The following is a 16,859-nucleotide window of genomic DNA, read 5'->3' as shown; positions in this document are numbered from 1 at the left end:
GTTAAATGTATCACGTAACAATTTTGGGACCGCTCAACTTAGCGATCCCACATTGGTAAAAGCCAGGGAAAATACTAAGGTATTAAATGGAGTGCCTCAACATCCAGGGGCTGATAAGGTGTTTCCACACATGGCGGTTAACCAGGATTTGCTGTATCGGATAGATAACGTACGTGGGGAGGTACGTGGGGAGGTTGTTGAACAGCTGGTGATACCCCAACCGTATCGTAGAACGGTGTTGGACCTGGCTCATAAACACGTGCTGGGTGGACATCTAGGTTGCGAAAAGACCAGAGAGTGTATCTTACAACGATTCTTCTGGCCGGGGGTATATACGGAAGTTCAGAGGTATTGCGAGTCCTGCCCGGAGTGTCAGATAACGGCTCCTATGCCACGTTTTAGTCCGCTGGTGCCTTTGCCTATCATTGGGATCATTTTGAAAGAATTGCCATGGATCTGGTCGGCCCTTTAGTCAAATCCTCTAGAGGACATCAATATATCCTAGTGGTGTTGGACTATGCCACACGCTACCCTGAGGCAGTCCCTTTGCGAAATTCCTCTTCAAAAGCCATTGCAAGAGAGTTGTTTTACATGTTTTCCCATACTGGTTTACCTAAGGAAATCCTTACCGATCAGGGAACTCCCTTTATGTCCAAAATCACCAAGGAATTATGTAAACTGCTGAAAATTAAACACCTGCGTACCTCTATATATCACCCTCAAACTGATGGTCTTGTCGAAAGATTCAATAAGACATTAAAAGGCATGTTGAGGAGGGTGGTTAGTAAGGATGGGAAGGATTGGGACTGTCTTCTGCCCATCCACAGGGTTTTCTCCTTTCGAACTTGTATACGGCAGACAACCCCGTGGTCTCCTGGACATAGCCAAGGAAACCTGGGAGCAAGAGTCCACACCTTATAGGAGTGTAATTGAGCATGTCACGTTGATGCAAGACCGAATCGCTGCGGTCATGCCGATAGTTAAGGAACACTTGGAGCAAGCTCAGGATGCTCAGAGCAGGGTGTATAACCGAACTGCTAAAGTTAGAAATTTTAACTCTGGTGATCGAGTGTTGGTCTTAGTGCCAACCGTAGAAAGCAAATTTCTTGCTAGATGGCAAGGGCCGTATGAGATAATTGAAAAGGTGGGGGATGTAAATTATAAAGTTTACCAACCAGGTAAAAGGAAGACAGTGCAGTTATACCATGTAAACTTAATTAAGCCATGGAAAGAAAGAGAGACCCTCGTGGCAGTAAGGACCCCCTATAGTCCTAACCCAGATGTGTATGTGTCAGAATCCCTCGCAAAGCCACAGAAACAGGAGACAAAAGAGTTTGTGCAGAGAAACACAGACGTGTTTTCAGAACTGCCAGGACAGACCAGTATAATAAAACATGACATTGTGACCGAGCCTCAGGTTCGGGTCCACTTGAAACCCTACAGAGTCCCCGAAGCTCGTAGACAAGCCATATCTGAGGAGGTCAAGAAAATGCTAGACCTTGGGATTATTGAAGAGTCAAAAAGTGAATGGTCAAGTCCCATTGTATTGATTCCAAAACCAGATGGGTCATTGCGTTTCTGTAACGACTTCCGCAAGTTAAATGAGATGTCAAAGTTTGACGCATACCCAATGCCAAGAGTTGACGAGTTAATAGAGAGACTGGGCCATTCAAGGTATTTTTCAACACTTGATTTAACCAAAGGCTATTGGCAAGTACCCCTCACGGAGGGCGCCAAAGAGAAAACTGCGTTCATCACCCCGGATGGTCTGTTTCAATATAGTTGTTTACCATTTGGGCTACATGGGGCTCCAGCGACCTTTCAAAGGTTAATGGACATAGTCCTCAAACCCCATCGTCGGTATGCTTCGGCATATCTGGACGACATTATAATCTTTAGTGATGACTGGGAAAGCCACTTACCAAAAGTACAAGCAGTACTAAACTCCCTCAGAGCCGCGGGGTTAACAGCATACCCAAAGAAATGTTCCTTAGGCTTGGAGGAAGCATGGTATCTGGGGTACATAATTGGGAGAGGGGTGATAAAGCCACAGGTCAACAAAGTTGAGGCTATCCAAAACTGGCCCCAGCCCTCAACCAAAAAGCAGGTCAGAGCTTTTCTAGGAATTGTAGGTTATTACCGCAGGTTCATTCCAAACTTTGCCAGCACAGCAGCGCCCCTGACAGATCTTACCAAGGGAAGTAAGTCTGTCATGGTCAAGTGGGACACGATGCACACATAGCTTTTCTAGGTGCAAAGGAACTCGGGAAAACTCTTTAACTGGTTCCTGTCTGCCCACGGTATTTATACGGCTTATGCACACGTATCCCAGGGTGCTGCTTGATTCTTAAAAGATCAAGGGCAGAAGCCCCAAGACATAGGTCCCCCCCCACCCCTGGTAAAATGTTTTAGGCAGTTGTGGAAAAATGCTGCAAATTAGAAATGCTTCAAATATAGAAGTGTTAATAATTTTCTTTTATTAAAGAGGCTCTGTCACCAGATTTTGCAACCCCTATCTGCTATTGCAGCAGATAGGCGCAGCAATGTAGATTACAGTAACGTTTTTATTTTTTAAAAACGAGCATTTTTGGCCAAGTTATGACCATTTTTGTAGTTATGCAAATGAGGCTTGCAAAAGTCCAAGTGGGTGTGTTTAAAAGTAAAAGTCCAAGTGGGCGTGTATTATGTGCGTACATCGGGGCGTTTTTAATACTTTTACTAGCTGGGCGTTCTGATGAGAAGTATCGTCCACTTCTCTTCAGAACGCCCAGCTTCTGCCAGATCACGCTGTGACGTCACTCACAGGTCCTGCATCGTGTCAGACGAGCGAAGACACATCGGCACCAGAGGCTACAGTTGATTCTGCAGCAGCATCAGCGTTTGCAGGTAAGTAGCTACATCGACTTACCTGCTAACGCCGATGCTGCTGCAGAATCAACTGAAGCCTCTGGTGCCGATGTGTCCTCGCTCGTCTGACACGATGCAGGACCTGTGAGTGACGTCCCAGCGTGATCTGGCAGAAGCTGGGCGTTCTGAAGAGAAGTGGATGATACTTCTCATCAGAACGCCCAGCTAGTAAAAGTATTAAAAACGCCCCGATGTACGCACATAATACACGCCCACTTGGACTTTTACTTTTAAACACACCCACTTGGACTTTTGCAAGCCTCATTTGCATAACTACAAAAATGGTCATAACTTGGCCAAAAATGCTCGTTTTTTAAAAATAAAAACTTTACTGTAATCTACATTGCAGCGCCTATCTGCTGCAATAGCAGATAGGGGTTGCAAAATCTGGTGACAGAGCCTCTTTAACTAACAAACTCTAAAGTAAATGAACAGATGAGAAATCTAAAATCAGATCAATATTCGGCATCACCACCCTTTGCCTTTATAACAACATCAGTTCTTCTAGGTACACTCGCACACGGTTTTTCAAGGAACTCGGCTCGACTCGATGATGTTGAGATCAAGGCTCTGTGGGGGCCATATCATCATTTCCAGGGCTCTCTGTTTTTCTTTACGCTAAAGACATTCCTTAAAGGGGTTTTCCCATGAAGGACATTTATGACCTATCCACAGGATAGGTCATAAATGTCAGATAGATGCGGGTCCCACCTCTGGGGCCCGCACCTATCTCCAGAACGGGGCCCCCTAAACCCTGTTCAGACGCTCTGTGTTGTGGCTGAATGAGGTTAATTCCCACCATAAAAAAAGGTTATATGGTCATGAGTTACGAAAAGAGCGTAACTCGCCGAGCTATGCTGTTTCGGTAACTCCCATAGTCGTGAATGGCAGTTACGGAAGCAGCGTGGCATGTGAGCTACGCCGTTTCTGTAACTACCATTCAGTTCTATAGAGCTGAAGTGTTCATTCACTTTGTATTTTGTTAATTGATAAAAAAAACTAAAACTATTAACACTTCTATTTTTGAAAGCATTCTTACTTTGCAGCATTTTTCCACAACTGCCTAAAACGTTTTTGGTTTTTTTCGGGGTAAACCTATGTCTTGGGGCTTGTGACTCTGATCTTTTAAGACCCTAGCAATTGCCCTAGACACAAGTGGTGTGCAAGGCAGCAATGCTAACCTCTGAGCTATTGTACCATCAAGGAAGTATTTTGCTATGTTTGCAGTGCCATATCAACCGCCATAATTTGTTCCTGCAGGCATTTGCATGACCTCCCTTAAGATATCTATGCTCATTGGGGAAGATTTATCAGTAGTGTCAAAATAGGTTCATATTATATTTGTCACAACTTGCTAGGCATATTATACACAAGCTTCTTTTTTTAAGCCACCTAATGGCTGGCAAAGATGTATAGTGCTGTGAAAAAGTATTTGCCCCTCACCAGATTGCTTCTATTTTTGCTAATTTGTCACATTTAAAGGGAATGTGCTGCAAACTATTACTATTTTTTTTTTCAATAAATTACTTATTTTTACTATATTTTGTTTATTTTTTTGGTGTATTTTTTTTTCTTCCAAAAAGGTGGGAAGTATTAAAAATTAAATAATAATTTGCCATGTTTTCCTATGTTGGCTACCAGAGGGAGCACTTCCCAGAATTAGGGGGGATTCACACGAGCGTGTATTCGGTCCGTGCGGGCCGCGTGGTTTTCACGCGGCACGCATGGACTAATACAAGTCTATGGGGCAGTACAGACAGTCCGTGCTTTTTGCGCAGCGTTTGTCTGCTGCGCAAAAAGCGCGACAGGTTCAATAACTCTGCGTATTTCGCGCATCACGCACCCATTGAAGTCAATGGGTGCGTGAAAATCACGCGCACCACACGGAAGCACTTCCGTGGGACGAGCGTGATTCGCGCAACAGCAGTGAAAAGGATGAATGAAAACAGAAAAGCACCACGTGCTTTTCTGTTTCCAAGCATCCAAACGGAGTGTCTTTGCGAGGAGCGAACCCCGACAACCGAGGCAAACTTCACCGGGTTCGGCCAAACTCGTTTTGGCCGAACCCGGCAAAAAAATTTCCGGTCCGCGACGTCGGGAGAGATTCACTGTGCATGGTGCTGAAAGAGTTAAACTGTTTCAGCACCATGGACAGTGACTTGCGATCCCAAAATACATGAACCTGTAAAAAAAAACGAAGTTCTAACTTACCGATTACTCCTGTCTCCTTCCTGCAGTCCGACCTCCCGGGATGACACTTCAGTTCAAGTGACAGCTCCAGCCAATCACAGGCCAAGCACAGGCTGCAGCCAATCACAGGCTGCAGCGGTCACTTGGACTGCCGCGTCATCCAGGGAGGTGGGGCCCGATGTCGAGAGAGGCGCGTCACCAAGGACGCGTCACCAAGGACGCGTCACCAAGGCAACGGCCGGGAAGTTCTCGGTAAGTAGGAACTTTATCTTTTTTTTTTACAGGTTTTGCGATATTGTGTTCGGCATTCACTGTCGAGGGTGCTGAAAGATTTAGCTCTTTCAGCACCTTGGACAGTGACGGGCGTCGACAAGCCTCATCTCTATGATGCCGGCTGCGCGAAAATCACGCAGCCGCGCATCAGACACGCATGACACACGCAGCTGTCAAATGGTTTTTGCGCTCGCAAAACGCCGCGTTGTTTGCGCGCGCAAAAACGCAACGCTCGTGTGAATCTCCCCTTACAGGAAGGTGAATCAGGCAAAGCAACCTGACTCACAGCTGCTGTAAATGTGGGAGGGAGACTCACCCCCTTCTTAGTTTGGGCTACAGGCCAGGAAGAGGTGTCTTTAAATCGCTAAGCAGTGTCCAGGTCCATTTTCCATTTACATTAGTGGGAAAGCGCACCGTTAGTACATACAACACGCTTTTTACGCAAAAAAACTTGTTGCGTAAAAAAGGAAGTGTCGAGTCAATTCTTTAGCACTTAAAATGTGTCAAACGTTCCGATAGTCAAAAGGAGTCCTAATTTTGCGCCAAAAGAACGTGTAAAATAAACGGAAAAAAAACCCTGTATTATAACAAATCGCTTCACAAGAAACGCTAGTGTATTCAACATATTTACAGATCCCTTTTTTTGTGTGAACATGCCCAGGGGAATTATTTTTCATTGACGTCTAGTTTCTATTGCGGCGCAGGGGAGAAGCAGAAGCCTGCTGTAGGTGAGTGTAAGATTTTTCTATTTTTCATATTACTAACTTTATTTTTATTTTTTTTGCAGGTTCCGCTGGACCTATTTGACTACATCATAGATTCGTTTGACTATGTTGTAGATTCGGTGTACTACTTCGATGATCTGTTGTATTTTTTAACATAAAATGGTGAAAGAGGGTCTTGTGGGAGAGCTCTTATTTCAATAAAAAAAATTATATATTCAGGAAAACAGCAGCACAGCCACAAAAAATTCTTCATTGTGAAAGGACAACTCCCCAAACATGGGTGGTGCACGCAGTAAAGAATCCCAGGTCCAAGGGAGACAATCAATATGCAATTGAAGAATGGAACTGCAGCACTCAAGATAATCTAAAGAAATGTAAAAAAAAATTGCAACGTTTCAACCCATGAATGGGTCTTTATCAAGCATGGTGATATAGATTCAGTGCACACTTTATATAGTACAAAATACGTGACATTTCTGTACATCATTTCATGTAAACAAAGTGTTTAAAAAAGTAAATACATCCATAATAACATTTATAAACATCTCCACATGTTCCTTGTGAGAAAACCTTATTAATAATGTGTGAATCGACATTCAAGATGCCTGCACAAAGTACTCCGAACTCATCTAACACTCTGCGTCATAAGATTCCCATTGCGCATGCGCCTACATACCCCACTTTGCATATCAAGCGTCTCCTGTTTCCATAGAGAGCAAAGAACTGCTCTCTATTGACTGCGCATGCGCAGATCCACACTATATTACACCTGCATCTGTGGAATAGTGTGACAGACTGGAACCTCCCTATGTTCTACCTTATCTCCAAAAAACCTCCCATGTAATGTGTACATAGCAGAGCTGTGTGTGTAATGTGTACATAGCAGGGATGTGTGTGTAATGTGTACATAGCAGAGCTGTGTGTGTAATGTGCACATAGCGGTGCTGTGTGTGTAATGTGTAGATAGCAGAGCTGTGTGTGTACTATGTAGGTAGCAGATCTGTGTGTAATGTGGTAGCAGAGCTGTATGTTGGACGTAATGATCCTTGTGTCCTGGACGGGGCGGACGGAGTTCTATGAGGAGGAGGAATGCAATAATAGAAAGTTTAAAATGTATTGATATAACCTCCGTATGTTTATTCTTGTCTCTTAGATGGTGTGTGTAAGAAAAAATATGTAGGTCCTATCCGATTGAAGATATGGGTGGTCTTTTGGAGATAAGGTAGAACATAGTGAGGTTCCTGTCCGTCATACTATTCCACAGATGCAAGCGTAATATAGTGTGTACCTGCGCACGCGCGGTCAATAGGGATCCGTTCTTTGCTCTCTATGGAAATAGGAGACGCTTGATATACAAAGTGGGGTATGTCACACAGATCTGCTGCATACACATTACAAACACAGCTTTTCTGCCTACGCATTACACACACACACACACACACACACACACACACACACACACCCCTCTGCTGTCTACACATTACACAAACATAGCTCTGCTGCCTTCACATTTTGCACACACACACACACACACAGCTCTGCTGCTCACATATTGCATACACAGTTTTGCTACATACACATTAAACACACAGCTCTTTTGTTTATACATAACATACAAAGCGTCGCTATCTACATATTCAACACATACAGCTCTGCTACCACATTACACATACAGATCTGCTACCTACATAGTACACACACAGCTCTGCTATGTACACATTACACACACAGTTCTAATATGTGCACATTACACACACAGCTCTGATATGTACACATTACACACACATCTCTGATATGTACACATTACACACACATCTTTGCTATGTTCACATTACACACACAGCTCTGCTATGTACACTTTACACACACAACCCTGCTATGTACACTTTACACACACAACTCTGCTATGTACACATTACACACACAGCTCTGCTATGTACACATTACATGGGTGTTTTTTTGGAGATAAGGTAGAACATAGGGAGGTTCTAGTCTGTCACACTATTCCACAGATGCAGGTGTAATATAGTGTGGACCTGCGCATGCGCAGTCAATAGAGAGCAGTTCTTTGCTCTCTATGGAAACAGGAGACGCTTGATATGCAAAGTGGGGTATGTAGGCGCATGCGCAATGGGAATCTTATGACGCAGAGTGTTAGATGAGTTCGAAGTACTTTGTGCAGGCATCTTGAATGTCGATTCACACATTATTAATAAGGTTTTCTCACAAGGAACATGTGCAGATGTTTATAAATGTTATTTAATAAAAAAATTATCTTATGCCTGTTTTCTTAATACTTTATAGCGCCTTAGTAGTAGCAGTTGTCTATTTGACAAGCGTCCATTACTAAGGCGGGGCTTAGTGTTGGCCAGTAAAAAGGCTAGCACTAACCCCTCATTATTACCCTGGTACCCACCTCCACCAGGGGTATCGGGAAGAGCTGGATACAATCCAGTACCAGACCATCTGTAGTGATGCCCATCCCTAAATCTAATAACTGGTTGTGCCACCATTGGCAGTAAAAAATGCAATCAGACGTTTCCCATAACTTGCAAAGTGTCTTTTACATATTGGAGGGTTTTCTAGCATGAACTGCCCGTTTAAAGTCTTGCCACAGCATCTCAATGGGATTAAAGTCAGGCCATTGACTTGGCCACTCCAAAATCTTAATTTTGCTTCCTTTGAGCCATTCAAAGGTGAACTTGCTTATGTGCTTTGGATCATTGTCCTGCTGCATAACTCAACTCGCTTGAGCTTTAGGGTATGTGCACACACACTAATTACGTCCGTAATTGACGGACGTATTTCGGCCGGAAGACCCGGACCGAACACAGTGCAGGGAGCCGGGCTCCTAGCATCATACTTATGTACGATGCTAGGAGTCCCTGCCTCTCTGCAGGACTGTCTCTTACTGAAAACATGATTACAGTACGGGACAGTTGTCCTGCAGCGAGGCAGGGACTCCTAGCATCGTACATAAGTATGATGCTAGGAGCCCGGCTCCCTGCACTGTGTTCGGTCCACTACTTGCGGCCGAAATACGTCCGTCAATCACGGACGTAATTAGTGTGTGTGCACATACCCTTAGGTTACCAACTGATGGGTGGACATTCCTCTTTAGGACTTTCTGTTAGAGGGAAGAATTCATGGTTTCATCAGTTATGACAAGTTGTCCAGCTCCTGCAGAAGCAAAGCAGCCCCAGACCATCACATTACCACCACCACTTTTGACTGTTGGTATGATGTTTTTATGGTGGAATGTGGTGTTAGCTTAATGCCAGATGTAATGTCTTCCAAAAAGTTCCACCTTTGACTCAGTCCACAGATTATCCCAAAAGTTACGGCAGTCATCAGATATTTAATGGGAAATGCGAAACAAGCCTTTATGTTATTTTTGGTCAGCAGTGGTTTGCGCCTTGATATTCTCCCATGGATGCCCAGTGTCTTTCTTATTATTGCATCATGTATATTGACCTTAGCTGTGGCAAGTGAAGCCTGCAGTTCTTTAGATGGTCGTCTGTGTTCTTTTGTGATCTCTTGGATGAGTAGCCTACATGCTCTTGGTGAAATTTTGATAGGTCTGCCTCTCATTGGAAGGTTCACCACTGTTCCAAGTTTTCTCCATTAATGGATAACGGCTTAGCAATGGCTTTGTAACCCTTACCAGACGGTCAGATTTCAATGACTTTATTTTGCATCTGTAAGTAAAATCTGTTTAGAACGTGGCATTGTATGCTGCTTTTTGAGACCTTGTAGCATAGTTCACATTGACAGACAAATTCTATTTAAGTGATGTATAGATTCAAAAGGTCTGGTAGCAATCATGCCTTGATGTGGCTATTAATATTGAACCCACTTGTTAATTGACCTTGTTAACTGGTTGATATAGTAGCTAAAGGGGCAATTGCTTTTTCACACAGGGCTTCAATCAAAAAATTAAATAATTTAATAACACCATTTTGTGCTTACTTGGGTTCTCTTTGTCTAATATTAAAGTAGTTCGATGATCTGAAACATTCAAAGTGTAACAAATGTGCAAAAATAAAACAAATTGGGAAGGGGCCTACCTTTTGTTTTACAGCACTGTATCTGATAACAGGAGATAAAACTGAATATTTACAGAAGTTCCCGAGTCATGCTTATAAAGGAAAATCTCTCAGCAATTCTGAGACTGATGTTAGACTAGAGATTCCCTATATAAACAAAAGTAATGCAACACCTACAGGAGCTTGACATCCCATTCTAAATCCATAGGCATTAATATGGAGTTGGTTCCCCCTTTGCAGCTAACACAGCTTCCACTCTTCTGGGAAGGCTTTCAACAAGACTTTGTTCTTTCTACAAGATTGTGCTTGTTGACACAGATTGTATCTGTGGGAAGTTTTGCCCATTCATCCAGAAGAGCATTTGTAAAGTCAAACACTGATGTTCGACGAGAGGGACTGGCTTGCAATCTCTGTTCTAGTTCATCCCAAAGTTGTTCAGTGCGTGCCAGTCAAGTTCTTCTACACCAAATTCACCCAACCATGCCTTTATGGACCTTGCTTTGTGCACTGGGGCACAGTCTTTCTGGAACAGAAAAGGGCCTTTCCCAAATTGTACCCACAAAGTTGGAAGGATACAAAATGTCCACAATGTGTTGATATGCTGAAGCATAAAGCTTTCCCTTAACTGAAACTATGGGGCCTGGTCCAAATCCTGAAAAACAACCCCATAGCATTATCCCTCCTCAAGCCAAACTTTACAGTTGGCACAATTCAGTCAGGCAGGTAACGTTCTCCTGGCATTCACCAAACCCAGTCTCATCCATCAGACTGTGAGATAGAGAAGCGTGATTCGTCCCTCCACAGAACACGTTTCCACTGCTCCAGAGTCGTGGTGGTGTACTATACACTACTCCATCTGATTGGTATTGTGCTTGGTGATGTAAGGCTCGCATGCAGCTGCCCATTCACTTTTACTTACTAACCGATTGTAGTAATCTGGGAGATTTGCTGCAATTCTGTGATTAAAAAAAAACACAGGGATTTTGTACTTACCAGTAAAATCCCTTTTTCGTTGAATTCACTGGGGGACATAGTACCATGGGTATAGGCTGCTGACACTAGGTAAATATGAAGGGAAAAAAGTGTGGCTCGGCCCAGTAGGCTATTCCCTCTACTGAGCAGTCAGCTCATTAGTTTGTACCAAGAGCAGTAGGAGAGCAGAGAAGGTTTAAGATAATTTTTTTCCAATGACAAAAGCAAGCTCAAGAAGCCCAAAAATATAACAATAAAGACATAGGGCAGGATATGTGTCCCCAGTGAATTAAATGAGAAAGGGATTTTACTGGTAAGTACAAAAATCCTGTTTTCTCGTTAAAGTATTCACTGGGGGACACAGTACTATGGGACTGTAAAGGATCTGCCAGGCACAGCTTCGGGGTTAACTCCCATGGGTAATCAGTCTGCACCTGAATCTACGTCTCTGAGACTGACTCCATCTTCCACCACTCAGGATGGCAGGCTTAGGAGTGGGAGAGCCTATCGCAGCCTGGCAAGACGGAGCTAGCTCCTGCCCTCTGTCTATTTATACCTGCCTTTCCTGTTCCTCCTTTGCTTGTGATTCTTTCCGTGTGGTTTCCTGGCCCAGCTACAGCTCCTAACTATTTGATCCTGCTCCATACTGACCCTGGCTTACTGACTACTCTCCTGCTCTGCGTTTGGTACCTCGTGCTCTCCTGCTTTGACTTGGCTCGTTCACCACTCTGGTTGCTCACGGTGTTGCCGTGGGCAACTGCCCCTTTCCCTTTGCTTTGTATTCCCTTGTATGTTTGTCTCGTGCACTTACTGAGCGTAGGGACCGCCGCCCAGTTGTACCCCATCGCCTAGGGCGGGTCGTTGCAAGTAGGCAGGGACAGAGTGGCGGGTAGATTAGGGCTCACTTGTTCGTTTCCCTACCCCCGTCGTTACAGGGACATCCTAAAGTAGTCCCTTATGGTGGGAAAACAAGAATCATAGCCATGCGAGCAGCCTAAACCACGACTGCTTGCAACGCCATCCAACCCAAATTGTCATCCGCAGAGACCAAAGAATGGATCTGGTAAAACCTTGAAAAAAAGTATGTAACGAGGACCAGGTGGTGGCTTTACAGACCTGAAGGGGAGACGCCTGATGCCGCACCACACAGGAGGCCCCAACTGCCCTAGTAGAATGAGCAGTGACCCGGAAAGGAGGTTCCCACCCTTAGCAAAGTAGACCTTTTTAACTGCCAACTGTATCCAGGTAGAAATGGTGGCGTTTGAAGCCGCACTTACAAGGGCCCTCAGGAACAACAAATAGGAAGCCCAACTTCCAGAAGGACTTTGTAGCTGCAATGTAGACTCGAAGAGCTCTAACGACATCCAAGCAATTTAAGGCACGTTCTCGAGGATGAGAAGGTTTAGGACAAAATGAAAGGAAGGACAATGTCCTCATTAAGATTGAAGGAAGAAACCACCTTATGAAGGAAGGATGGCACTGGACGTAGCACCATCTTGTCCCTATGAAAAAACGTAAACTAAGTTTTGTAAAACAAGGCTGCCAGCTCAGAAACTCTGCGGATAGAGGTGATCGGGAAAACTACCTTCCAGGATAAGGTCCTGAGAGAAACTTCATGCAAAGGTTCTAAGGGTGCAGCCTGGAGAGCGTCAAGGTCCAGATTGAGATCCCAAGGTTCCAAAGGAAACCGATAAGGAGGAGCACAATGTGCGACTCCCTGCAAAAATGTCTTAATTGGAACGCAGAAAGACAAAATGTGTTGGAAAAAAAGATTGATTACTTACCGGTAATCGCTTTTTCATGAACCTATGACAGCACCTCTGGAGAGACATCCTATTCGTTGGACAGGAAGCCTGATGATATAAAAAAGGACACACCTCTCAACACACCCTGACGTAGGAAGAACTCAGGATGAGAATTAATTTAGTTCATACATTATATATACATATATACACTGTAGCAGTACAGCTACTGGACAGTGCAGAAACTGTCAGGTTCTAAGCAACCAGGGAACATGTACAGCAGAGAGGGATTTTTCTGCTGTTGTTTGGGTGTAAAACCCTGAATAGGGCCTGGTTTGCTGGAGTGTGAAGGAGAAGGGCGGGCTTCCACTCCATATAGACAGTCCGTGTCTTGGGCTGTCTATTGAGCCTAGTTAGGCTTCACCTGAGGCGGCTCTTTAATTGAGGTGTGTGCTGTTCACACAGAGCTCGCAGTCTGGGGAAGGCAGGCTCGCTTGCCTGTCAGAGTCACCAATGTGTAAGTTAAAGCTGCCTATGGTTTGAGGTACAAGGCTCAGTGTCTCTTAATGAGGGACACTGAATGTGTTAGTTAGAGGCTGGATGGCCTAGGGTTAGTTTTGAACTGCTGTGTAAAACCGTCTTTCATGTGTGAAGATAATAAAGCAGGTTGTGGCCAGTTTCAAACCAAATCCTCTGTGTTGGAGTGAAAATTCTTGTGTGCCAACCATCTTACCCTGAAGATGGCGACCCTGTGAGCTCATTTCCCCCAAGTTGTCACAACACACATATATACATACATTAGTCCTTCTCAATGAATTTAACTATCATCAAAAAATTTATTTATTTCAGCAATTCAATTCAAAAAGTGAAATATAATATATATATATATATATATATATATATATATATATATATATATATATATATTCATTACAAACTGTGTGATCTGTTCCAACCATTGTTTTCTTTTAATGATGATGATTATGGCTAACAGTTAATGAAAACCCAAAATGTCGTCTCTGAAAATTTTAATATTGGGTAAAAGTTGAAGATTGTAGACTCACGGTGTCACACTCTAATCAGCTAATCAGCAAATGTTTCCAAAGCCTTTAACCCCTTAATGACCAGCCTATTTTAGACCTTAAAGGGAATGTGTCGCTAGAGACAATTTTTTTTTTTTTTTAGTTAAACAGTTAGTGTATAAGTGATTAAACATTGTTCTAATTTTTTCACGAGTCAGGAAATATTATAAATTAGATTCTATTTTATAACATTTTCCAGTGCTGGTCACTAGATGGAGCAATTCCTAAAATTGCAGCATTGGCATGTGGTAAAGCAACCACATTGCTTTATGCTGCAAAATTTGAGAATACACACTCGCTCTAGTGAGCTCACAGAATGCCCCTTCCTTTATCCTGGCTAGTGCCAGGAGAAAGGAGGGGATTGAACGGTCAAACCTCCTACACTGTGTGTCGCCATTTTTTGAGCTAACACACAGTGTAGTAGGTTTACATACAGTAGTAATGACACACTAAAACACGTACATACACAGACCTAACTTACCTGCTCCTGCCGCCGCCGCTCCCTCCGGTCCATCCGCTCCGTCTGCTCTCTCCGCTCCAAGTGCACAAGTCCGGAAGCCGTGACTGGAAGTAGTATTCTTACTGTCCGGCCGCGGCTTCCGGTCCACAAGAAAATGGCGCCGGACGTCGCTCGGCCGAAGACCTTCAATTTGGACTGTGTGGGAGCGGCGCATGCGCCGTTCCCACACAGACGGCGTACATCATAGTGGATGGAATGGGCCCCGTTCGCATTCACTATGGGGCTGTATGTGTAGTATTCCATGTCTGTATGTGTCGTTAATCGACACATACAGGAGATGGAAAAAAAAAATGGCAGCCCCCATAGACAAGAAAAAGTAAAAAAATAAAAAAAAGTAAAACACAAACACACAAATAAATTTTTATTTTTTTAATAAAACACTAAAAGCAAATTGACACTCGTCCTTTAATGACAAAGCCATTTTTTAAGTTTTTCCATCGTCTCATTCAAAGAGCTATACACTTTTTATTTTTGCGTCGACATAGCTGTATCAGGTCTTGTTTTTTGCGGGACAAGTTGTAATTTTTGATAGCACCATTTTTGGTACATAGAATTTATTGATTAACTTTTATTAACTTTTTTGGGGGGGGGGGGGAAGAAAAAAAACAGCAATTTCGGCACACTTTTTTGCGTCCTAAATTTACGCCGTTTACCGTGTGGTATAAATAACACAATAACTTTATTCAGTGGATTGTTGCGATTGCAACTATACCAAATTTGTATAGTTTTTGTATGTTTTACTACTTTTAGACAGTGAAAACACTTTTTTTTCAAAATTATTTGTTTTCGTGTCTCCATACTTGAAGAGCCGTAACATTTTTATTTTTTCGCCGATGCAATTGTAGGAGGCCTTTTTTTTGTGGTACGACTTTTAGTTTATATTGGTACCATTTTGGAGTAGATGCGACTTTTTATCACATTTTTGCATGTTTTTTTATTTTTTTACGACGTTCACCGTGCGCGTTCAATGATGTAATAAGTTTATAGTTGGGGTCGTTACGGATGCGGAGATACCAAATATGTGTAACTTTATTATTAACAAAATAAAGTGGGTTTTTCATTTTTTTTTCACTTTTTATTAAACTTTTTTTTCAACTTTTTTACAAGTTCCACTAGGGGACTTCACTATGCGATTATCCGATCGCATTTATAATACACTGCAAAACTTCTGTGTTGCAGTGTATTATGCCTGTCCGTGTAAAACAGACAGGCATCTGCTAGGTCATGCCAGAGGCATGATCTAGCAGGCATTCATTACAGGCAGACCTGGGGGCCCTTATTAGGCCCCCTGCTGCCATCTGAGACACAGACACTCGGCGATCTTATCGCCGGGTGTCAGTGGGATGAGAGGGTGCTCCCTCCCTCTCTCCAAAACCACTCAGATGCGGTGCACGCTATTGAGCACCGCATCTGAAGGATTAAACGGGTGAGATCGATACTAATATCGATCTCTCACGTTCGAGCAGGGACGCCCCCAGCCTTCAGCTACCTCTGGTAGCTGAGAGCAGGGAGATTTGACAGCTCTCTGCTGTTTACTTATTCTGATGGAGCGACATAAAAAGTCTATTGCATGGGAATAAGGCCCGTTAGTGACAGACGTAAAAACACTATGGGGCGGTCACTAACGGGTTAAAAGGACTGGTCTGTTGCTCAGTGGTCCACAGTCCTGTTTTCAGATGAAAGTAAATTTTGCATTTCAGTTGGAAATCAAGGTCCCAGAGTCTGGAGGAAGAGTGGAGAGGCACTCAATCGAAGTTGCTTGCAGTCCAGTGCGAAGTTTCCACAGTCAGTGATGGTTTGGGGAGCCATGTCATCTGCTGGTGTTGGTCCACTGTGTTATATCAAGTCCAGAGTCAATGCAGCCGTCTACCAAGAAATTTTTAGAGCACTTCATGCTTCCCTCTGCTGACAAGCTTTATGGAGATGCTGATTTCATTTTCCTCAAGGACTTGCACCTGCCCACACTGCCAAAAGTACCAATAGCTGCTTTATTAACCACAGCATCACTGTGCTTGATTGGCCAGAAAACTCACCTGACCTAAACCCCATAGAGAATCTATGGGGTATTGTCAGAATGAAGATGAGCGACACACACCCAACATTGCAGACGAGCTGAAGGCCAATATCAAAGCAACCTGGGCTTCCATAACACCTCAGCAGTGCCACAGGCTGATCACCTCCATGCCACGCCAAATTGATGCAGTAATTCATGCAAAAGGAGTCTCAACCAAGTATTGAGTGCATATACTGTACATACTTTTCAGTAGGCCAACATTTCGGTATTAAAAATCATTTTTGAAATTGGGCTAATATAATAATCTAATTTTCTTAGAAACTAAATTTGGGGTTTTCATTCACTGTTAGCCATAATCATCAACATTAAAAGAGAAAAATGCTGGAAA

This window comes from Rhinoderma darwinii, chromosome 1 (assembly GCF_050947455.1).
Source record: "Rhinoderma darwinii isolate aRhiDar2 chromosome 1, aRhiDar2.hap1, whole genome shotgun sequence".
NCBI classification, from domain to species: Eukaryota; Metazoa; Chordata; class Amphibia; order Anura; family Rhinodermatidae; genus Rhinoderma; species Rhinoderma darwinii.
This window is presented reverse-complemented; position numbering follows the sequence as displayed.